The following is a 24,454-nucleotide window of genomic DNA, read 5'->3' as shown; positions in this document are numbered from 1 at the left end:
TGATTCTGGTTCATTATCCTGGGCAGTGTGTGCAGGGGACTGCTGGAGCTTTCTTGACAAGAGGAAGCTTCACTTCAGCATACTAGACCATGAGCGACTGCAGGTCAAACCTGATCCATATTTGGTATTTGACACTGAAATTTGGAATGTCCCTTATGTAACTGCAAAGTCCTGGATTCTTGCCATCTTGCAATCAGTGCAAACCTGTTTACTCAGCAGATAACTGTTACTGTAGATGTGCAGAACTCTTCATTTGAGAGGCTAACTAGAGGTACAGTACAAGCTGTCATACAGTCATAGAGTCAGCCCAACTCCTCCGTGCTGACCATGGTGTCCACTAAGTTCATGTATTTGACCCATATTGTATTAAATCGTTCCTATTTGTGTAAACATCCCAATGTTGTTCCTGTATGTGTCACAACCATTTTCTCTTACAGCTCATACTATACACACCAGCCTCAATAATGAAAATGCCCCTTAGGTTCCTTTTAAATCCTTCTCCTCTCACCTTAAATCTGAGTCGTTGAACCATAGAACATTACAGCACAGAAACAGGCCTTTTGGCTCTTCTTGGCTGCGCTGAATCATTTTTCTGCCTAGCTCCACTGACCTGCACCTGTACCAGATCCTCCATACACCTCTCATCCATATACCTATCCAAGTTTTTCTTAAATGTTAAAAGTGAGCCCACATTTACCACTTCATCTGGCAGCTCATTCCACACTCCCACCACTCTCTGTGTGAAGAAACTCCCCCCAATGTTCCCTTTAAACTTTTCCCCCTTAACCCTTAACCCATATCCTCTGGGTTTTTTCTCCCCTAGCTTCAGTGGAAAAAGCCTGCCTGCATTCACTCTATCTATACCCATCATAATTTTATACACCTCTATCAAATCTCCCCTCATTCTTCTACGCTCGAGGGAATAAAGTCCTAACCTATTCAACCTTTCTCTGTAACTCAGTTTCTCAAGTCCCGGCAACATCCTTGTAAACCATCTCTGCACACTCTTTCAACCGTACAAATATCCTTCCTGTAATTTGGTGACCAAAACAGCACATATTACTCCAAGTTCGGCCTCACCAATGCCTTATACAATTTCACCATAACATTCCAACTCTTATACTCAATACTTTGATTTATAATGGCCAATGTACCAAAAGATCTCTTTACTACCCTATCTGCCTGTGACGCCACTTTTAGGGAATTTTGTATCTGAATTTTTCTGTGGGAAGGGGAACAAAAAACTAACGTGTATTCACCCGTCTGTACTTGTGTATTTAATTCTTCAATTATATATGAGTGATCTTGAGTATATATTGTTTGATTAAGAATTCTTGTTTGCTAATAATTAATTACAGGTTATATCAAAAATATGTTAATTGCATATGTCATTACACTACCAGGTCATACGTACATAAATTATCTTACTTATCTTATAGTGATAATTTTTCAAAACTCCTTAGATTCTGGATTAGTTCCTGAGGATTGGAGGGTGGCTAACGTAACCCCACTTTTTAAAAAAGGAGGGAGAGAAAAACCGGGGAATTATAGACCAGTTAGTCTGACATTGGTGGTGGGGAAAATGCTAGAGTTGGTTATCAAAGATGTGATAACAGCACATTTGGAATGAGGTGAAATCATTGGACAAAGTCAGCATGGATTTGTGAAAGGAAAATCATGTCTGACGAATTTTATAGAATTTTTTGAAGATGTAACTAGTAGAGTGGATAGGGGAGAGCCAGTAGGTGTGGTATATTTAGATTTCAAAAGGCTTTTGACAAGGTCCCACACGGGAGATTAGTGTGCAAACTTAAAGCACATGGTATTGGGGGTATGGTATTGATGTGGATAGAGAATTGGTTGGCAGACAGGAAGTAAAGAGTGGGAGTAAACGGGACCTTTTCAGAATGGCAGGCAGTGACTTGTGGGGTACCGCAAGCCTCAGTGCTGGGACCCCAGTTGTTTACAATATATATTAATGATTTAGAAGAGGGAATTAAATGCAGCATCTCCAAGTTTGTGGATGACACGAAGCTGGGCGGCGGTGTTAGCTGTGAGGAAGACACTAAGAGGATGCAGGGTGACTTGGATAGGTTAGGTGAGTGGGCAAATTCATGGCAGATGCAATTTAATGTGGATAAATGTGAGGTTATCCACTTTGGTTGCAAGAACAGGAAAACAGATTATTATCTGAATGGTGGCCGATTAGGAAACGGGGAGGTGCAACGAGACCTGGGTGTCATTGTACACCAGTCATTGAAGGTGGGCATGCGGGTACAGCAGGCAGTGAAAAAGGCAAATGGTATGTTGGCATTCATAGCAAAAGGATTTGAATACAGGAGCAGGGAGGTTCTACTGCAGTTGTACAAGGCCTTGGTGAGACCGCACCTAGAATATTGTGTACAGTTTTGGTCCCCTAATCTGAGGAAAGACATTCTTGCCATAGAGGGAGTACAGAGAAGGTTCACCAGATTGATTCCTGGGATGGCAGGACTTTCATATGAAGAGAGACCGAATCGACTAGGTTTAGACTCACTGGAATTTAGAAGATTGGGGGGGGGGGGATCTTATTGAAACGTATAAAATTCTAAAGGGATTGGACAGGCTAGATGCAGGAAGATTGTTTCTGATGTTGGGGAAGTCCAGAACAAGGGGTCACAGTTTAAGGATAAAGGGGAAGCCTTTTAGGACTGAGATGAGGAAAAACTTCTTCACACAGAGAGTGGTGAATCTGTGGAATTCTCTGCCACAGGAAACAGTTGAGGCCGGTTCATTGGCTATATTTAAGAGGCAGTTAGATATGGCCCTTGTGGCTAAAGGGATCAGGGGGTATGGAGAGAAAGCAGGTACAGGGTTCTGAGTTGGTTGATCAGCCATGATCATACTGAATGGCGGTGCAGGCTCGAAGGGCCGAATGGCCTAATCCTGCACCTATTTTCTATGTTTCTATGTTTTCTACTATTTCTTATATTGCTCTCTTTATGATCTGATATCTCCTTTCGGTTTCCTCGTCCACGACTTCATCTGATGAATCCTCTGTGCTCGTGTCTTTGTTGACTCCTTTCTTTCTGGTCTTCCGTTCATCCAGCCGGGCTTTGGTCTTTGAACGCACTTTTCCAAACAGCTTTTTGTCTCTCACTTGAAACACGCAGAGTAGATTCCCAAAATGAATGCTGAACTCCCAAGCTGAACGCTTGCAACTTTCCTGAAGTTTCCTGAACTCTCTCCCAACTTAAAACCAAGCCACATTTCACAAGTAATTGTCTGATTAACGTATCAGAAACTTTCTTAGATATGTTGCCAGCAAAAACGGTGGTAGTCAGACCACTGTTTTCATCACCACTGTGATTCCTCCGAGCAGCATGGTCCTTCCTTGGTTTAAAATGCTTTCGAACCAGAGACACAGGGGTTGGAGCCAGTACATGTTTATTCTCAGTTGGGAAATGATTCATGGTGACCAGCATGGAGACAGTTGTGGCATCATCCAGTACCATTCCGGATTTGCTTTCAGTTGGTGCATCGCAGGGGATGTGGCATGCAATTGGTGGATGGATCTCCAATCAAGTTGTAGTTGTTTCAGCCAATCACATCCCCACAATGTTGCCCCTCCTGTTTTTACCATGTACAAGCTCAATGTGAGTTGTTGGTTGGTGTATTTCACTGTTATGAAGGTTATTCTTACAGGAGTTATCTTCTCTCCTGTTTAAGTTTGTGGTTGATATCTGCAGGCTTCAGTTTGGTGAAATGACATTCAAACTCATTTTGTGGAATGACTGAAACTGCAGAACCAGTGTCCAATTCCATTTCAATTAATCTGCTGTTTACTTCTGGTGTAAATCATATTGCTTGTACTGTAAATTTCAACTGTACCCAGTCCTGTTTCACTCTCATCAGTATCAGACTATTCATCAGCAGCATGCAGATTAATGCTCTTTTTGAAACTGCAACTTGACTTTATATATTTTCCTCATGGTGCAGTCCATTTATTTCTGTCTGCTCAACTTGCTCTTAGTATGTGTCCTACTTTGTTGCATTTTCTGCAAGATTTACCTTTAAATCTGCTCTTGTTTGGTGTGTGTGAGCTCCTGCCACAGTGGTAACACAACTTGTTTGGACAGGCAGGTTTCTGTTCAGATGCCACAATTCTCAATTGTGTCTCAGCGGTTTCTATTGAAACAGTGATTTCAACTGCCCCTTTGAATGTAAGTTGTTCTTTAGTTAGGAACAGTTTTTGAATGCTTTCTTATAAGATTCCAACAAACTAATCAATTTCTCACTGTATCATTAAACCCATTACTGAAGTAGTCAGCCATTTCTGCTTTTTAAAAAATGATTATTATCAACTGGTACTACCTCTTTATGAAACCAGAATTTATCCGTTTACAGTCTTTTTTTGAAGCTCAATTGTGTCTTCCCTTCTGAAGAAAATGTGCTGCTCGCTTTTAACATTCCTTGCTGCCTTCTTTTCAGTTTGAATGTCTCACTACACTTGAGGTAGCTGCCTTGGAGTTATTTTAAAAGTATCTTGTCACCAGTGTTGTGTTTACTAACTTCAAAACATTAAACTAACTCAAAGGAAGACAAGGAGTCTGAAATGCAGTCTAACTTAGAGTTTACTTCCTCTGCTCCAATGAGAACAAACCTAGCTGTCCAACTTCTCCCTGTAATTCAGCCTCTCATAAATCTGCTCTGCACACTTCAGTCTGACCCCATATTTCCTATAAGGGGACACCAACATCCCGTACATCTGCAACATAATGTCCCATCTCCGCAGTCAGTGATGAAGGCCAGTGTGCCAAATAGCATCTTCATCAGCCTATGAAGCTGCTTTCAGTGAACTGCTCACTTTAACTCCTGGTGCCTCTGTTCTACAGCATTCCCTAAAGCCTGACTGATCACTGAGTAATGTTCTCCTGGTTTGACTTTCCAAAATGCAGTACCTGGCACTTATCCTAACTGAAAGCCATTTGCCTTCCCTTGGCCCACTTATTGGGTTGATTACACACTGTAATTTTTCATAACCTTCACTGTATTGCTCATTTTATTATCTTTCACAAACTTAACAACCATGTCTTGTGCATTCACATCCAAGTCGCTTATATAAATCACATATAACAGTTACCAGCACTGACTCAGCCCCTGTGGCCATATGCCTCCAATGGGTTGAAGACTGACGTGAGGTGTTCTGTGCAGAACGTCCAGCACCACTGTTGATGTAGAAATGTTGCAGTCTGTAATGGATTTTGTAGGTGGAGAATTGTCACAATTCTTGGACCAACTACAAGTAACTACAGATTGATGCACACTGTTAATTAGTAGAACATCTGGGGAGGGAGATGCTGCCTGACCTGCTGAGTCCCTCCGGATTAACGCAGACTCTCTGTGAGTGGAGGGTGCACACAGAGTTTTGTGGCTGAGGCTTCGATTTGGACACAGCATTCCTGTGTCCGCAGGACTGAGTGTCCCTGAGAAATGTGCCATTGCAGGAAATGATGGGATACCTCAAACACTCTGAATCAGAATCAGAATCAGGTTTATTATCACCGGCATGTGACTTGAAATTTGTTAACTTAGCAGCAGCAGTTCAATGCAATACATAATCTAGCAGAGAGAAAAAAATAAGTAAAATAGAACATAATAAATAAACAGTAAATCAATTACATATACTGAATAGATTGTTTAAAAACTGTGCAAAAACAGAAATACTATATATTAAAAAAGTGAGGTAGTGTCCAAAGCTTCAAAGTCCATCTAGGAATCGGATGACAGAGGGGAAGAAGCTGTTCCTGAATCACTGAGTGTGTGCCTTCAGGCTTCTGTACCTCCTACCTGATGGTAACAGTAAGGAAAGGGCATGCCCTGGGTGCTGGAGGTCCTTAATAATAGACACTACCTTTCTGAGACACCACTCCCTGAAGATGTCCTGGGTACTTTGTATGCTAGTGTCCAAGATGGAGCTGACTAGATTTACAACCTTCTGCAGCTTCTTTCGGTCCTGTGCAGTAGCCCCTCCATACCAGACAGTGATGCAGCCTGTCAGAATGCTCTCCACGGTACAACTATAGAAGTTTTTGAGTGTATTTGTTAACATGCCAAATCGGCTGTCTTGCCTTCTTTATGACTACATCAATATATTGGGACCAGGTTAGATTCTTAGAGATCTTGACACCCAGAAACTTGAAGCTGTTCACTCTCCCTATTTCTAATCCCTCTGTGAGGATTAGTACGTGTTCTTTCATTTTTGCCTTCCTGGAGTCCACAATCAGCTCAGAGTTTGTTCTATTGAATTTAGCCGGCCTGGACTAATGAGGGTTTTCGGCAGCCCTGTGCTGAGACAGCTCCCGACCCTGCCGAGAACCTATCAGGCTTTTCTCCAGCAGCTGCCATTGCTCCACCTTTCACAACACATACGCGGTCTTTCACGGACTGCCTGTTGCAGGAATTTACCCATTAAAAGCCTTTCAAATGTGACAGACAGGTCTGTTCATTGGAAATTCTGCCCTTTGAAAGCTGTCTCCTTTGCTCAGCTCTCACAGTTGAGGGCTGATAAATCTGTTAACTTGCAGGTCACAAGAAACGAATGGCGAGATTTTCCTCCGATTAGTGTGAGATCTGACGCTTAATTGTTTCGTCTTAAAACCACATTTTCTGTCAGGCTTTTAATATAGTAATAAACCGCTAGGTGCCCCAAAACAACGTTATCAAAGACAAAGTGACACCAACCCTATTAGAAGCAGACATCACAGCTTATGTCCAAAGCCCGGACAAAAATTAGCATTTTAAAAATGGTTTGAAAGACAAGAGGGGTATCATAACAGAACAGTCAGAGTTACACATAAAACAGGACTGAAATCTAGTCTGTGCTTCTGAAGGTATCTGATGTAGAAGCTCCCTGAAGAGAATGGGTGTGTTTAATGTTTGCATGTGACCAGGCCCCATCCAATCAGGAATTTCAATTATATCCAATTATGTTGTTAAATTCTGTCTAATGTTTAGGACTCCAATTGGTTCTGTCATTTTGGAGGCAAAATTTTGATTGATAGCAACTGTTAGCAATAGAATATTAAATTAATTGAGAGCATTTTATTTGATAGATTCCCTTTTGCCCTCAATACATTTAAAAAATGCTTTCCGAGTCTTTGTTTTTCTTCATTCAATCTCAATTTTTATTGTTTGTGGGCTTGGTTTAATGGCAAAAAGGGATTCCAGTTCAAAAGGTGAGTGAATTTGGGATGTCCAAGAATACTTAAGGTGACATAACCGTGACAGTATTGCAGGACTATTCAAAGGGTGCAAAATTCTAGTGGTTGTTAGCCCCTTACAAAGCTCAAAGTACATTTATTATCCAAGTACGTATACATTATACAACCTTAAGATTCGTCAAGACAAAACAAGAAACACAAAAGAACCCACAGTTCATCACACAACGTTGCGAAGCCTGCAGACACAAAGACCGAGCAGCCAGAGCAGGTCAACAGCCTCAGCCTCAATTCTTCACATAAAGTGTTGTAGACATGAATATCAGTGCAGGCCGACAGCCTGAGCCTCAGTGCACAAAGAGCCACGTAAATGTCATGGAGCAGCGAGCCAAACAGGCCTCAATTCTGGTGCGGACACCCTGCCTTTTCATTCCATCTGGACCCGGCATTTAAATCATCCAATCTTCGGGCCATCCCTCGCACTAAGACCCAGGCCCTGTCGTTTTGATGCGCTCTGGGCCTGGACCCATCCGCCATGTTTCGGCCCGTACCCGACATTTCTAAGTCAGCTTGGCACAGAGATCGATCAAACATTGCCCTTGGCTTAGGTGGGCAGGGCTCGAAACTGCCCCTCCTACGCTGCAACTTTTCCCCGGGGCCCTGTCTCGAAAATGCCTCGACCTTGCTCCACCTTCTCTTCGACCTCGACTCAGCCTCACCTTCACTCATCTCTTCGTTGTGTGTGGTGATCATTTACCATACAGAAAAGTGTTATTATTAAAGTATTTAGTTGCACATCTTGCTTTGAAAACTGCCAGTAAGTTGTGGCTTCCCCCCAGCAGCCGGGAGAGTGTGTTCTGGCTCACTGAACCAATGGAAGACTGGTGGCTGGTGTGAAACAGAAGATGGCCCTGATATCACTGCTCTCTAATGTAATATTTGAGCTAAGAGGAAGTGGAAAGAGCAGGCAGCGTGGCAATTTGTCACAGTCCAGATGAAGGCTTTCAACTTAAAATGCCAACTGCTCATTTGCCTGTAAAGATGCTGCCTGACACTCTGGCTCCCCCAGCAGCTTGTAATATGCTCCAGATTCCAGCATCTGCAGCCTCTTGTGTCTTTAACCGTCTTTCTAGTTGTTGCTAGGACCCTGTGCACCGAGCTACAATAGAGGTGGCACACTAGCATAGAGGTTAGTGGAACAGCAGCCAGTGCCAGTGACAGGGTTCAGTTCTGTCTGTAAGGAGTTTGAACATTGTCCCCTTGGCTGTGTGGGTTTCCTCTGGGTGCTCTGATTTCCCCCCCCCCCCCACATTCCAAAGACATATGGGTTAGGGTTACTAAGTTGTCGGAAGTGAAGCAATGCTTGTAGACTGGCCCCCAGCATATCCTCGCTTTGTGTTGGTCATTAACACAAAAAGTGCTGTACACTTTTATGTACACATGACAAACAAAGTTAATCTCTAATCAACTTTGTTCCACTACTTTTCCAGTGCTGTGTGTTCCCGTTTCAGATAACATATTGCCCGGTGCTGTCCTTCAAACTGACCATCGGGTAGGCATTTGTTAACATATAACTTCAGCCTGACGAAGGCTGTTAGCAAGTTGCAGCACATTCATGTAACCAACGCATGGGAAGTCAAATCCAGACAAATGAAAGGTGACTCACATCTCTGATAGAATTGTTACTGATTAGTTGCAGGTTTATGGCAGTGGAGGGAATTGAATTGGTTACATTCTGTTGAGCTGGTGAGTTGGTTGGATTATATTGGAGTTGTGGTTTCTCACAACTGTGCAGAAGTCTAGCTGCAATCTCGCTGGGCCTCCAGAATGATTGGAAGTGGGAGGTCACTTTCAAAGCCTTTTGCCAGTGGAGGCCATAGAAGGTCAAGAGAAGAAGAGCTCTGGTTGAAGTGCCTGTTCCTCTCCTGGTGTCTGGGAAACTCCCTCTATGGCATTGAAGCATAGAGCACGACAGCACAAAACAGGGCCTCCAGCCCATCCAGTCCCTGCTGAACTATTAACCTTCTTAGTCCCTTCAGCCTGCATCCAGACTATAGCTCTTCATACTCCTCCCATCCACATACCTATCAAAATTTCTCTTACAAGTTGAAATTTAATCTGCATCCAACACTTTCACTGGCAGCTCGTTCCACACTCTCAGCAATCTCTGAGTGAAGAAGTTCCCCCTTGTGTTCCATAAACATTTCACCTTTCATCTTTAACCCATGACCTCTAGTTGTAGTCTCATCCAACCTCACTTCACACTTGTCAATGTTAAATTCCATCTGACATATATCAGCACATTTCTCTAGTTGGTCCAGATCTCGCTGCAAGCTCTGGTAGTCTTCCTCTACACCCCCAATCTTAGTGTCATCCACAAATTTGCTGATCCAGTTAACCACATTATCATCAAAATCATTGATATAGATGACAAAGAACAACAGACCCAGCACTGATCCTTGCAGTCAGAGGCCTCCAGTCCGAGAGGCAACCATCTACTAGCACTCTCCGGCTTCTCCTGCAAAACCAATATCTAATCCAATTTAATACCTCAACTGGAATGCCAAGCGACTGGACCTTCTTGACCAACCTCCCATGTGGGACCTTGTCAAGTGCCTTGCTAAAGTCTATGTAGACATCATCAACTATCTTGTCTTCATCAACTTTCCTGGGAACTTCCTTGAAAATCTGTATAAGATTGGTTAAACATGACCTACCATGCACAAAGCCACGTTGACTATTTCTAATCAGTCCCTATCTATCCAAATACTTATATATCCAGTCCCTTAGAATACCTTTCAATAACTTTCCCAAGACTGATGTTAGGCTCACCAGCCTATAACTTTCTGGCTTATTCTTAGAGCCTTTCTTAAACAATGACTATTCTCAAACTCCTGTCACCTCACCCATGGCTAAGGATATTTTAAATATCTCTGTTAGGGGCCCTACAGTTCATTCACTAGTTTCTGACAGGGTCTGAGGGAACAATTGTCAGGCCCTGGGGATTTATTGACCTTAATTTTCCTCAAGTCAGCAATACCTCCTCTTCTGTAATCTGTATAGGGTCCATAGCCTCGCTGCTGCTTTGCCTTTACTTGGGAGAAGGATACAGAGTCTATTCACTTGAATAGACTCTGTATCCTTCTCCCAAGTAAATACAGATGATGCAAGAAACCCATTTAAGATCTCCCCTATCTCTTTCAAATCCACACACAGATTACCATTCTGATCTTCTAGCGGGCCAATTTTGTCCCTTGCTATTCCTTTGCTCTTAATATATCCGTAGATAGGCATCCATGAGTCTTGTGAGACCATGGATTTGCGCCTTGGAAGGTTTCCAGGGCGCAGGCCTGGGCAGGGTTGTATGGGAGACTGGCAGTTGCCCAGGCTGCAAGCCTTCCCCTCTCCACACCACCGATGTTGTCCAAGGGAAGGGCACTAGGACCCAAGCAGCTTGGCACCAGTGCCATCGCAGAAGCCCTATATCCATAGAAGCCCTTAGGATTCTCCTTCACCTCGTCGACTAGAGCAACCTAAAGCCTTCTATACTCATTTGTCCCTACCTGCTAAGCACTGCCTACTTCAGGGCCTCAATATCTCCTGAAAACTAAGGTTCCCTCAGCCTGTTATCCTTGCCTTTTATTCTGACAGGAGCATACAAATTTTGTACACACAAAGTTTCGCTTCTGAAGGCCTCCCACTTACCATGTACACCTTTGCCAGAAAACAACCTGTCCCAGATCCTTTCTGATCCCATCAAGACTGTCTTTCTCCAATTTGGAATCTCAACTCAAGGACCAGACCTATCCTTTTCCATAATTACCTTGAATCTAATATGATATGAGACCTAGTATCACCCTCTCTCTAGTTGGGATTTCTATGTACTAATTAAGGAGACTTCCCTGAACACATTTGACAAACTATCCCAACCAGCCCTTTTACAGTGCAGGTGTCCAGCCAATATGTGGAAAGTTAAAATCACCTACTAGAACAACCTTATGTTTCTGGCAACAGTCTGTGGTCTTCCAACAAATTTGCTCAACCTTTTGATTTCTGACTTTGTGTGAATGTTTATCTACATCTTTCTCTACAACCACTCCTCTATCTGTTCTGGCACGCTGGCGCCCATCCCGCTGCAACTCAAGTTTAAACCCCTCCCCTCCCCTCCCCTCCCTCAACAGAAGGCCGGTATCTCATTGTGCCAATCCCCTGTTGCCTCCATAGACTTTTCATGGTCTGTTGTTTCCCTTCACCATCCAGCACATGCCCTTCTCCCACTGGGGACACCTGGTGACCCACACTCAACACTTCCCCCCTCTGCCATCAGCTGTCTGAATGGTCTGTGAATCTACAAACACTGCCTCACTTTTTGCACAATATATTTATTTGTTATACACTTTCATGGTAACTTCTGTTATTTTTATGTATTGCGCTATACTGCCACAGAAGAACAAACTTCATGACATACTGTATGTCAGTGATATGAAACCTGATCCCAATTCTCAATGGCAAATGGGATTCGTGCAGATGGGCAGAAAGGTTAGCATGGATGTGATAGGCCAAATGGCCTGAACCTGTGCTCTGTAATTCTGTGACATTATAGCTCCTGTGACCTGCTGGCAGAGGCTGCTGACTTGCAAAGGAAGAGTCTGCGGCTGGTGATTCTGGGTATTGAAGACACGGGACATTTTTCAGCAGTAAATACGGATAGCAGCCATTGATACAAACACGAAACGGTCCCCAAGCCTGTTCACATGTGACTTTCAAGCAGTATGAAGTAACTTCCAATCTCCCTGTGGCTTGTTCACTGTTACAGCAGAGGTGGGGGACAGCCTTAGACAGCTCTGAGCCTCTTGGATCATTTCTCATCCCTGGAGTCTGCACGAGCTGTTACAAACACCAGCATTGCCTTGGAGGGTCAGAGGGAGAGACTGCAAAGAGCTTTAAATCCGTGAGTGAATGACCTGCACTGGCCCCAACACATGGATGCAACAAGAAGGTAGGTGAGCCAGCATCTTTACTGCATGTCATCAAACAGCCTCATAAACTGCTGCAGCTGCAGTGTTGGAAGTATCAAGACAGGTTGCTCCACACCCTGGTACGACAGTTCTAACACAGCAAACACAAGAGGAGAGTTGTGACAATCACAGTCACCATCTTTATGTATAATTTATATTCCACATGTTGTCCATACCTATGTGCCCACGACACTGCGGCAAACAAGTTTTTCATTGTACTTGTGCACGTGACAATAAATTTGAACTCACGCTCAAACAAATGGTCACATCCTGAGGGAGCACAGATGTTTGTAAATGGTAGGGATCATTGTCAGTCCACACAGTGGACTGTTAACTGTCTGAGCAGCAGGACAGAGCCCGGATTGCTAGAGACCACAGCTCTGTTAGATGCTATTTGAACCCTGAAATATTGAGCCATGTTCTGAGCTTCCTCCAGCAGAGGTTGTGTCTCCACTGCCACATTCAGATGCTCATTGTAATGGAAGCAAAGGCCATTTGGGTCAACATGGAGCTGAATGGACCAGTTCCAGTGCCAAGTGTGAGGTTAGAACTGTCTCCCTCCCATGCTCTCTGATATCTCCTTCAGCAAGTCCAGCCTGAACATAGAACATAGAATAGCACAGAAAGTGCTGGTTTATGGCCCATAATGTTGTGCCAACCTTTTAATCTATATAAGAACAATCTAACCGGAAGGGTCTCGGCCCGAAATGTCGACTGCACTTCTCCCTATAGATGCTGCCTGGCCTGCTGCGTTCCAGCAGCATTTTGTGTGTGTTGCTTCCCATATATAGCCCTCCAATTTTCTATGGTCCATGTGCCTACCTAAGAGTTTTCTACAATGCCCCTAATGCATCTGCCTCAACCACAACAACTGGCAGGGCAGTCCATGAACTCACCACTCTCTGTGTAAAGAACTTACCTCTGACATCCTATCTATACTTTCCACCAATCACCTTAAAATTATAAATATGGGATGCTAGAAGTCCGGAGCAACACACACACATAAAGCTGGAGGAACTCAGCAGGTTTAGAATTATTTATGTATGAAAATGAATAAACAGTCGACAGTTTGGGCTGAGACCCTTCAAGTTATGCCCCCCTCCCCAGTATTACTCATTTCTGACCTAGTAAAGTAAGGAGTTTCTGCCGAGCCAATCGATTTATGTCTCATCATCTTGTACACCTCTATTAAGTCACCTCTCGTCTTCCTTTGCTCCAAAGATAAAAAGTCCAGCTCGCTCATCCTATTTTTATAAGACATATTCTCTAATTCAGGCAGCGTCCTGGTAAAGCTCTTCTGCGCCCTCTCTAAAGCTTCCATAACCTTCTTATAATGAGGCAACCAGAACTGAGCATAATATTCCAAGCGTGCTCTAACCAGAGTTTTACAGAGCAGCAACACTACATTGCAACTCCGGAACTCAGTCCGCCGACTAACGAAAGCCAATGCGCCATACATCTTCTTAACAACCCTATTAACTTGTGAGGCAACCCGGAGGGATCAGTGGACATAAACCCCCAAATCCCTCTGTTCCTCTGTACTGCAAGGAACAGTGCCATTGACCCTCTATTCAGCCATCAAATTCAACCTTCCAAAGTGAATTGCTTCATACTTCTCAGGGTTAATGTCCATCTGCCACTTCTCAGCCCTGATCTGCACCCGGTCAATATCTCATTGTAACCTATGGCAACCTTCTACACTGTCCACAACTCCACCAACCTCTATGTCTTGTGCAAATTTACTAACCCACCCTTCCACTTCTTCATCCAAGTCATTTATAAAATCACAAAAAGCAGGGGTCCCAGAACAAGTCAACCGCTGGTCACCAACCTCCAGGCAGAATATGCTTCATCTACGACCCCCCTCTGCCTTCTATGGCAAGCCAATTCAGAATCCACACAATCAGGTTTCTCTGGATCCCATGTCTTCTGACTTTCTGAATGATTCTACCAATGGGGAACCTTTGGCGTATACACGGTGTACTGCCACATGTACACCATGTACACTCCATGTTACCACATTCACTGGTCTGTGTTCATCAATGTGCTTTGTCACATTCTCAAAGAATTCAGTCAGGCTCTTGAGGCATAACCTGCCCCTCACAAAGCCACACTGACTATCTCTAGTCAGACTATACTTTAAATATCTACAAAGTATTCACAAGGGACCTCAACTACCTCCTTCAACTGCACTCTCACATTTCCTTTTCTATGCCCAATTGGCCCTCCCCTCATTGTAGTCATCCTCCTGTTCTTCACATACATATAGAACACCTTGAGGTTTCTCCTAATCCTACTCACCACGACCTTCTCATGCCTCTTTCTAGCTCTCCTAAAGCCATTTTTTCACATCCTTCCTGCCTGTCTTGTAATTCTCAAATACCCTGTCTGATCCTTGCTTCCTAAACATTAAACAGCTTCTTTCTTCCTCTTGACTAGATGTTCCACATCTCTTGGCAACCATAGTTCCTTCACCCAGCCTCAATGGGATGAACCTATCCCGAACCCCATGCTGATATCCTTAAACAATCTCCACATTTCCATTGTGCATTTCCCTGGCTACATCTGTTGCCAATTTATGCTCCCAAGTTCCTGCCTAATAGCATAATAATTCCCCTCCCCCAGTTACATACTTCCCCATATTGTCTGCTCCTGTCCCTGTCTGAGGCTGTGGTAAAAGTCAGGGAGTCGTGGTCACTGTCTCTGAAATGCTCACTCGGAGAGATTTGACACCTGACCTGGTTCATTACCTAGTACCAGATCCAGTATGGCCTCTTCTCTAGTCAGCCTGTCCGCATATTGCACCACACTTAACAAATTCCAATCTACCCAAACCTTTTGCACTAAAGATCAATATTAAGGAAGTTGGAATCACCCATGACAACAACCCTGCTATTTTTTCGCCTTTCCAAAATCTGCCTCTTGATCTGTTCCTCAGTGTCTCTGTTGTTATTGGGGGGGGGGGGGAGGTCTATAGAATACTCCTAATAGAGTGATTGCTCCCTTCCTGTTTCTGACTCCCCCCACACTGACTCAGTAGACAATCCCCCCACGACTTCCTCATGTTCTGTCGCTGTGATATGATCCCTGATTTGCAGTGCACTTCCCCACCTTTTTTACCTCCCTCCCTGTCCTTTTTGAACTATTCAAACCCCCAAAGATTAGCAGGCTTTCCTGCACTTGAGACATTCAGCCAATTCCCCGTAATGGACACAATGTCATAGTGCCATGTACACCGACCGGAGTTCTTATGTGTTCGAAAGGAGAAGGCCACAAAGATCCGGTCATGTTGATGGAAGTATGCCATTAGAAGAGACGTGCTACCTGCTTCTTTGAGATGAGCAGTGACAGTGGGACAAGGGGATGTGTGGTGGATTAGCGACGGTAGTGGTGGCCATCATCTGCAACGGCCTGAGGGAGTGAGCAAGTTCACCCGTGGTTTGGCACATCACTGACTATCACCAGTACCATTTGATGTTTATGTCACTTTCCCCTGCAGGAGAGTGGACAACATGGTGGTGTGCCTTTGTGTTCTGCCTGCAGTGCTTGAGCAGTATAAGGAGGCTTGGAGCTGGGAGCACGAGCAAGCAGAGAGATGAAAGAGCGATGGTTTAAGCACTGGTACATGGGTGAGATGTGATTCTGAGTGTGTACAACAGGAATGATAGTTGATAACAATTGTTAGTAGTTAACGTAGAGATTTGGTGTGTGAGTGATGTCTGAGCAGAGTATGGAATATGTCCTTCAGCCCATCTGGTCCATGCCAACCATCTAAACCAGTCCCATTGATCATGTTTGGTCACTATCTCTCTAAACCTTTCACACATTTTTAATGCATCTGATTACCTTCTGGGTGAAGAAGTTGCCCTCAGGTTCTTGATTTCCCAGCCTTGGGAAAATAACAGTGCATATCAATTCTATCTAAGCCCCGTCATGATTTCACACTCCTCTATAAGATCACCCGTCCTTTCCCGATGCTTGAATAAATAAAGCCCGCTGAACCGCTCTCCCCTGAGTCTCAGCATTGTCCTTGTAATTTCCCCTGCACTCTTTCCAGCAGAAAGACATTGTTCCTCAAGATGGTGACCAGAACTGTAAATGTTATTCCAAATGCAGTCTCACCGATGTCTTGCCACTGCAGCCGAACACTACACTTTAACTGTTATACACAGTGCCAAATACCAAAAAGAAAAATCTACAGAAGCTTAAATCAAAACTAAAACAGGTAAAATTCTGGAAGTACTCTTCAGTTCAGGCAGCAACTGTGGAGAGACACGGCGTTAGTGTTTCAAGTCTACGTCCTTTCATCAGGCTTTTCTGATGAGAATTCGACAACAGGAAATATTAACTCCATTCGTCCATCTCTACAGATGCTGCCTGAATTGAGTTACATTTCCAGTATTTTCTGTTTATAGTAATAGACGATGCAAAGAGGGTGGAGCTTAGTGATGATGACGATAAATGGTGAATCCTTGCTTGCATCTTTATTTCTACCTTTGATATCTCTTTTTTCCCTTTTCAAGGTTCTTTTGAAGTCCCTGACCTAGAGTTACACTCTCTGCGGGTGGGACCTGCTCTCAGGGCCTCATGACCGGCCACTTTTCGATATGCCAAGGATGCGGCCTGGAGGGCGAGTGCGCCTTCCGAGTACGGACTTTCATGCCTCTGGAGGCGCGCGGATTCAAGGGCGATGTCGCCGCCACTAACCAATGCATCGCGGGAGAATGAGGAAAATGGGAAGCCGTAGGCTTGCTGGTGGCCATGTGCCCAGAGGCAAAGAGCTCAGAAAAAGTGATGCACAGACTTTTAACACCATAAATCAGTGAGCTGTTTTGTTATGTCTCCCCTCTCTCTGTGAAATGGGCCACCTCTTTTTCCCCAATTAGGGAGAGAGAGAGCCTGTGGTATGTCAAGTACTGGGTGAATGAGTAGTCTTTGGGGTACTGCAAGTTTGTATCTCTATTGATGCTTTGCTGCACACTTGAGTGCTTGGTGGGGGGGCGGGCTGATGCTTTTTTGCTGGTGGGGGGTCATTGCTTTGTTGCTGCTTATGCGTGGGAGGGGGGAGCTGGGGGGATCTTTAGGGTTCTAACATTTAACTGTCAGTTATTCTTTGGGGCACTCCTCAGTTTTCGTGGATGTTTGCAAAGAAAAACAATTTCAGGATGTATATTGTATACATTTCCCTGACGTGAAATATACCTATTGAACCTATTGAAACTTGGCAGGACACGGGATTTGTTGAAAAGTTCACTGAGCTTGACCATGTGGGTCAGATTATTAAACTTGTTTCTAGCACTGCCTCCAGGTTCTTGATAGTTCACACCTAGCACTGACCTCCTTGGCTATATTCTTCCACTGATATCCGGGATATCCATTCTTGGATCCTGCTTGAGGAAAAAGGCGTCTTCATGCCTTCTATTAATACATTAAGAACAGCATCCAAACATTAACAGAGTTTGTTCCCTTGCCTGTTACTATGAATTACGTTAATCTTCCCAAAACTGGACATTGACATCTAGGAGCAGTTGAGGACAAGAAGCCTTCCCCTTATGTGGTGAAGTTAAAAGTTCATTCTGAACCACCAACTTTCAGATGGTGATACTAGTTCCTGAAACCACAACCCATAAGTGAACCCTGAAACACTAACCAGTGTAATTGACACTGGAATAAACCTTGCGCTCATGTCATTCAGGAAACCACACAAGTTCCAGCAGTGACCTGTGCTGGGCTTGTCCTAGGCAGGTTCCTTGTGCATCACAGTTCCAGCTTTCCCAGTACAGTTTCAGCAGCAAGCGGTAATAGCAATGTGTAAATCAGAACTGAAATCAGTCTGCTAGAGTCCTAGCAGTATGCAAACCTGGGCAGAAATTTGAGCGAGTGGCTCACACAAAACACACAAGCTTGGTAGCAGTTGTGGGCCGTCCTGCTTTACTGAAACAGGACCTACGAAAGTGAATTTTGTTAATGCAATGCAATTACCTTGAATTCAACAATTAAGAATGAATTTCTAGTACGTAGCTGCTAACATCCTCCTAGTTATGGTGAGCCCTGATAAGCCCCATCAGTACCAGAACTAGACACAAAGCTACTAGGAGATCGAACTAAACAATTGAGGCTCCAACTGTCTTGACTGAGCCACAGTAAGGTAAAGCTTCTCAGCTTTTCCCTCCTTACACCTTGGGTGCAATACTTTGGTTTGTACTCCTCTTACAGACAAAGCATCTGTATTCGGAACAGTTTTTGTCACCTCTTCAAACCAAGCAGTGCTCATAATGTACAAATGATTTTGTAATCTGTCTCACTCAACAGGCTGATAACGTTTCCCTCCTGTACAAAGCTGTCAACAGCCCAGCATGTTTACAATGTGGTTCAAATAGAACTTAAAGAGGGTTCACTAAATCTGCAAGTATGATCTCCCTAATTCTGCAAATATAAAGGCTTCGTTTAGACGTTGTGGAGCTACACCACATCCAAAGGGTCTGCATTTAAGTCTCAGATTGTATTTATCAAATAATTTCTTCTGCCGGATTAATTTTTCAAGAAAATTAAGCACAAATCTTTACGTCTACAAGTACTGCAGGAGAACACGCCTCTGTAAGCAGAACTACCAAACAATTCACACACACACTGAGCTACATCAGTGTGAAAATTAAAACTACAAGAAATGAAGCCACGATCTTGTTGTCATTTGCACTTACCAACGTCAGAATTACTCCTGCACTTGGGAGTCACGGTGAAGTCTCAATTCTTGCTGCCAGCTTCAGGCTTTTTAACCAGTTACAGTGCAGATTGGTCAGCAGCTCCCAGTGCACAGTGCTCAGGCAGAAGCAACAGTGTATTGTTAGCCCTGGTGTGAAAGTCTGTGTCCCTTACTTGCAGTCACACAGGATTCAGCCGTTCTGTGCACTGACAGCTCAGCTCATTCACATACATACTCTGAGTCCAGCAGCTTGAACAGTAGCCCTACCTCCTGGCAGGAAGCTGTATGTCAAGATTTCTAACTAATCTCACATGACTGCCTGAGAGAAAGAGTGGACGAGAGCTCAGACAAACATTAAGGAGTGGAAGGAAGCCTCCAGACTCATAAAAACAGCACACATTTCCAAAACCATACGGCTGTCAGAACAATCACAGTTTGTGTGCGGGTGACAGAGACAAGATCATTTAATTACAGACTTCCTGTGGTCTTGCACTGCTGGCCCAGTCACCGCGCCTTTATAGATTCCAGCCAATGAACAGGCCAACTGTCTACTTTTAAATATCCTGAGGGTTTAATGCAGTCATGGGAGTTTAAAATTTAGGATGGTATCCAGGCTGAGCTGAGTTTGTGATGCAAAATGTTTCAGTGGCACAAACGTGCCCCATGTTTTGGCTGCCAAGTCAAGCAGTATAATAAAATATTACCAACACATGTTATTTGTAATAATTCTAGTGAAAGGTCATTAATAGGAGTCATCAATGTTATGGCTTTCTCTGCAGTTGCTGCCTCACCTGTTGAGTTTTTCCAGCTTTTCTGGTTTTCAGGAACCTACATCAAGAACTGGATACTGTGGTATGAATCCAATCTCGTCTTCTTCATTTCTCCTTTTCCTATAGACTGGGGGCAGGAGTCAGCCTGGAGAGTACAACCACGGGGAAGTGATGTAATTAGTCTGATCTTCACCCACTTTATCTGTTGCAGGAGTGTTTGTGCTAAGATTATCTTAGGAGTGGGCACCGCTAGGTCCTTGTGGACAGCATGTTTTCTCTCCTTCCTGGAGAACTCTTCAGAGTCGAAGATGAGTTTATTGTCATCTGCACAAGTACGTGTTTGTACAGGTACAGTCAAAAGCTGACTTGCAGCAGCACCACTGGAGCACAGCCTCAGGGAAACAGCATTCTCTAGTAAAATGTTACTTAAACATAAATTATACACAATACTCACAGAAAATCACAACAAAAATGTCCATTGGAGTGCAAAGCAGTCATAGTTTTATGAAATTGAGGAGGTGAATGGGATTGTGAAATTGAGGAGGTGTATGGGATTGTGAAATTGAGGAGGTGAATGGGATTGTGAAATTGAGGAGGTGTATGGGATTGTGAAATTGAGGAGGTGAATGGGATTGTGAAATTGAGGAGGTGTATAGGATTGTGCAGGTTGTTTCAAGAATCAAGTAGCTGAAGGGAAGAAAATGGTTCAGTACGTGATCTGTCCGTGTTGAGTGACATCGATTCTTAATAGCATAAACCTATTCAAAACAGGCATTCCTGAGGATGCGAGCAGCAGAATTGTATTTATAATTGGTCGTATCCTTCATTCTACCATTGCTATCAAGTCAAAAGACAAAGTTCAAAGTATATCTATTATCAAAGTATGTATACATTATACAACCTTGAGATTCGTCTCCTTACAGGCAGCCACAAAACAAAGAAACCCAAAAGAACTCATTAAAAAAAAGACCATCAAACACCCAATGTGCAGAGACAGAAAAAAACAAATTGTGCAAACAAAGTAAGTAAATAACATGTAGAATAAAAGTGAGCCCATAGACACAAAGCACAGAGCAGCCAGTGAAGGCCACGGCCTCAACCTCAGTTCAGTGCAGGCTGAGTAAGTGTCATGGAGCCTGAAGTAGGCCAAAGCCTCCACCTTGGTTCAGCACAGAGTCGAGTAAATGTCGCAGAACAGAAAGGAGAACTGGCCTCCCTCTCTGCAATTGTGGTTTTCATCACAAGTGTAAGCGAAGGAGTATCGCCAGCTTTTACAATGAGGTCTTTGCTCCGGAAAGGCTGGGCATATGGATGAGTGTCCACTCACATAGGTTCTATGCTAGGGCCTGCATATTTCAGGCATTGCCTTTAATAAAGTATTTAGGCCATTCCATTCATCAATCCAATGATTTGCAACAAAGCGCTCAGGAGTTAATGCCTTGCAGAAATATATAGGATGCCCTTGTTCATTTCCCTCTACTCTACGCCTCCCTCTCAAATCAGTTGTGATTTCACTGGGCACCACTGAAAGAACTGACTTACCTGGATAATACTTGTCTTCACCTGATCATAGGCATGCTCTCTGTCTCCACTCCTCTTCAATCTGAAGCATACTCTCTTTTTCACTTTTCCAATTCAGATTAAAAGGTCATTAACCTGAAACCTGTTTCTCTCCTTGCAGATGTGGCCATATCTGCTGAATATTTCCAGCATTTTCTTCTTCTCTCTCAGTTTTGTGGCCTCTGCAGTGCTTTGTGTTTTCCAAGGGATGATCATGAGATGGAGAGCTGTGAGCGTAGACATGGAAATGGGGGCTCTAATCAATGTGTTTTCACATCACATATTGCTACCCCTCGTCCCCACATTCCATCCCACAGGATGCTTCATGATCTGGCGTTGCTTGGGTGAAGATGGTACAGTCTATGGGGGGGGGGGCCTTTATAAATCTATCTCATCAGTTAGACAATACTGCAGCTTCTCAGATCCAGCAGCCTGGGTTCAATCCTGATCTTGGCACCTTCTGAAGGATTGTTTACTCACAGCCCTATGAGAGTGATTTAAATACAGAAATTGATAGGTTTCTGTCACTTTCGTCCGGTCATAATGGTTAAAATTCTAAAATTCCCATTTATGGCATAAAACAACAGAAATTAAGAACATAGAAGCATGAATTGGCAATTTGTTCTCCTGGCCTACAAGATTATATAGCTAATCTTTTGCCTCGGTCACCATTATCTGCCCTATCCCGATTCCCTTAACTCCTCTAATAACCAACAATCCATCAATTTTTGTTTCAATGAAACACAAAGATTGAGTATTCATAACACTCCACAGTAGAGAATTCTAAAGCTTTTTCCTTATTGATGGGCCTTTCTTTTCAGATTTGCTAAAAATGTTATAGAACACCTGTTAGGCCAAGGTGACAAACTCCAGGTACAGTTGAGGAAAGATGCCAAGTCTTCAAAGAGTATGTGGAAAAGGCTTTCCACAGGAGTACCAGGACCTCCAGTCAAGGGGAGGGAAGGATAAGGGGTAACTTCTCACACAGAAGAGAAGGATAAGGGGTAACTTAATAAAGTTGCTTAAAGTCACAGACTACCATTAATTGGCAAAAAGAAGTACGGATGGAATTTACTTATTTATTTATGTATTTAGAGACACAACGTGAAATAGGCCTTAATGACTATCGCCCAGAAGCACTCACATCGACAGTGATGAAATGCTTTGAGAGGTTGGTCATGACTAGACTGAACTCCTGCCTCAGCAAGAACCTGGACCCACTGCAATTTGCCTGTCGCCACAATAGGTCAATGGCAGAAACAAGCTCAATGGCTTTAGACCACCTAGACAACACAAACACCTATGTCAGGATGCTGATCATCGACTATAGCTCAGCATTTAATACCATCATTCCTACAATCCTGATTGAGAAGTTGCCATACCTGGCCCACTGCAACCCTCTCTGCAATTGGATCCTCGACTTCCTAGCCCAGGGGTCGGCAACATTTACCACTGAAAGAGCCAATATGGACCCATTTCCCACAGAAAAGAAAACACTGGGAGCCACAAAACCCGTTTGACATTTAAAATGAAATAACACTGCATACAACGGTTTTTTTTGCCTTTATGCTATGTATAAACAAACTATAATGTGTTACATTTATGAAATTGATGAACTCCTGCAGAGAAAACAAAATTACATTTCTGCATGCAACAAAAACATTTTGAATTCCGAAAAAAAGACGTTGGGTTGAAGGTTACTCCATAGTTAGCCTACCTTGGATCGAAGAATTAAAAGAAAGCACGCATTGGCGGGTGTCAGGCATTGGCAGTGGTGATGTATATTAATAGCGATAAAAAACACGTTGTAGTGGTGTAGCGCTACACGCAGCGCTAAAATAAAGACACTGCAGTCAAAGGTAACTTTATTCGAACTAAGCAGCCTTGATTTAAAGCCTCCCTCAACCCATCCCCGTGGGCACGGATGCTCCAAAAGACACATACTCACAAACCCCCGTAGGCTATCTCCCTTAGCCGGAACGGTGGCTAATTGTGAGCCGGTTCGGATGTGCCAGGAAATGGGGTCTCCACAACGTTTTTAGATTGTACAAGATCACCATAATCTTCAAATTTCGAATTACATTTCAAAAACTAACAAACTATGGGGAGCCGCAGCACAGAGATCAAAGAGTCGCATGCGGCTCCGGAGCCGCGGGTTGCCGACCCTTGTCCTAGCCAGAAGACCACAGTCTGTGTGGATTGGTGATAACATCTCCTCCACACTGATGATCAACACAGGTGCACCTCAGGGATGTGGGCTTAACCCACTGCTCTACTCTCTCTATACCCATAACTGTGTGGCTAGGCATAGCTCAAATACCATCTATAAATTTGCTGATGATACAACCATTGCTGGTAGAATCTCAGGTGGTGACAAGAGGGCATACAGGAGTGAGATATGCCAACTAGTGGAGTGGTGTCGCAGCATCAACCTGGCACTCAACGTCAGTAAGATGAAGGAACATATACCAATCCTCTTCAAGGGATCAGAAGTGAAGAGGGTGAGCAGTTTCAAGTTCCTGGGTGTCAAGATCTCTAAGGACCTAACCTGGTCCCTACATATCAATACAATTATAAAGAAGGCAAGACAGCGGCTATACTTCATTAGGAGTCTGAAGAGATTTAGCATGTCAACAAATACACTCAAAAACTTCTATAGTTGCACCGTAGAAAGCATTCTGAAAGGCTGCATCACTGTCTGGTATGGTGGTTGGGGGGGGGGGGTGGGGGGGAGCTACTGCACAGGACCGAAAGAAGCTGCAGAGGCTTGTAAATTTAGTCAGCTCCATCTTGGGTACGAGCTTACAAAGTACCCAGAACGTCTTCAGGGAGCGGTGTCTCAACAAGGCAGCGTCCATTATTAAGGACCTCCAGCACCCAGGACTTGCCCTTTTCTCACTGTTGCCATCAGGTAGGAGGTACAGAAGCCTGAAGGCACTCACTCAGCGATTCAGGAACAGCTTCTTTCCCTCTGTCATCCAATTCTTAAATGGACATTGAACCCTTGGACACTACCTCACTTTTTTAAAATATATATTTCTGGTTATTGCATGATTTTTAATCTATTCAATATACATATACTGTATAAAGTATACTGAATAAGCTTTACTTATTTATTTATTTTTTTTTTCATCAATATTATGTATTGTATAGAACTGCTGCTGCTAAGTTAACAAATTTCACGTCACATGCTGGAGATAATAA

General features: G+C 43.7%; 1 protein-coding gene across 1 annotated transcript in view; it reads right to left on the bottom strand.

The window, feature by feature from the left end:
• The window catches only part of LOC132396384 (tetraspanin-18-like), a 397,159-nt gene extending 377,871 nt beyond the window's left edge, over positions 1–19,288 (bottom strand). Inside the window, exon 1 of the mRNA XM_059973909.1 lies at positions 18,919–19,288. The gene's annotated coding sequence lies outside the window, so the exon portion shown is untranslated. The remainder of the gene's footprint in view (positions 1–18,918) is intronic.
• Between the last annotated feature and the right edge of the window lie 5,166 nt (positions 19,289–24,454).

This window comes from Hypanus sabinus, chromosome 7 (genome assembly GCF_030144855.1).
Source record: "Hypanus sabinus isolate sHypSab1 chromosome 7, sHypSab1.hap1, whole genome shotgun sequence".
Taxonomy (NCBI): Eukaryota; Metazoa; Chordata; class Chondrichthyes; order Myliobatiformes; family Dasyatidae; genus Hypanus; species Hypanus sabinus.
Note: the sequence above shows the minus strand (reverse complement) of the source record. Positions and strands in the feature narration are given on the sequence as shown.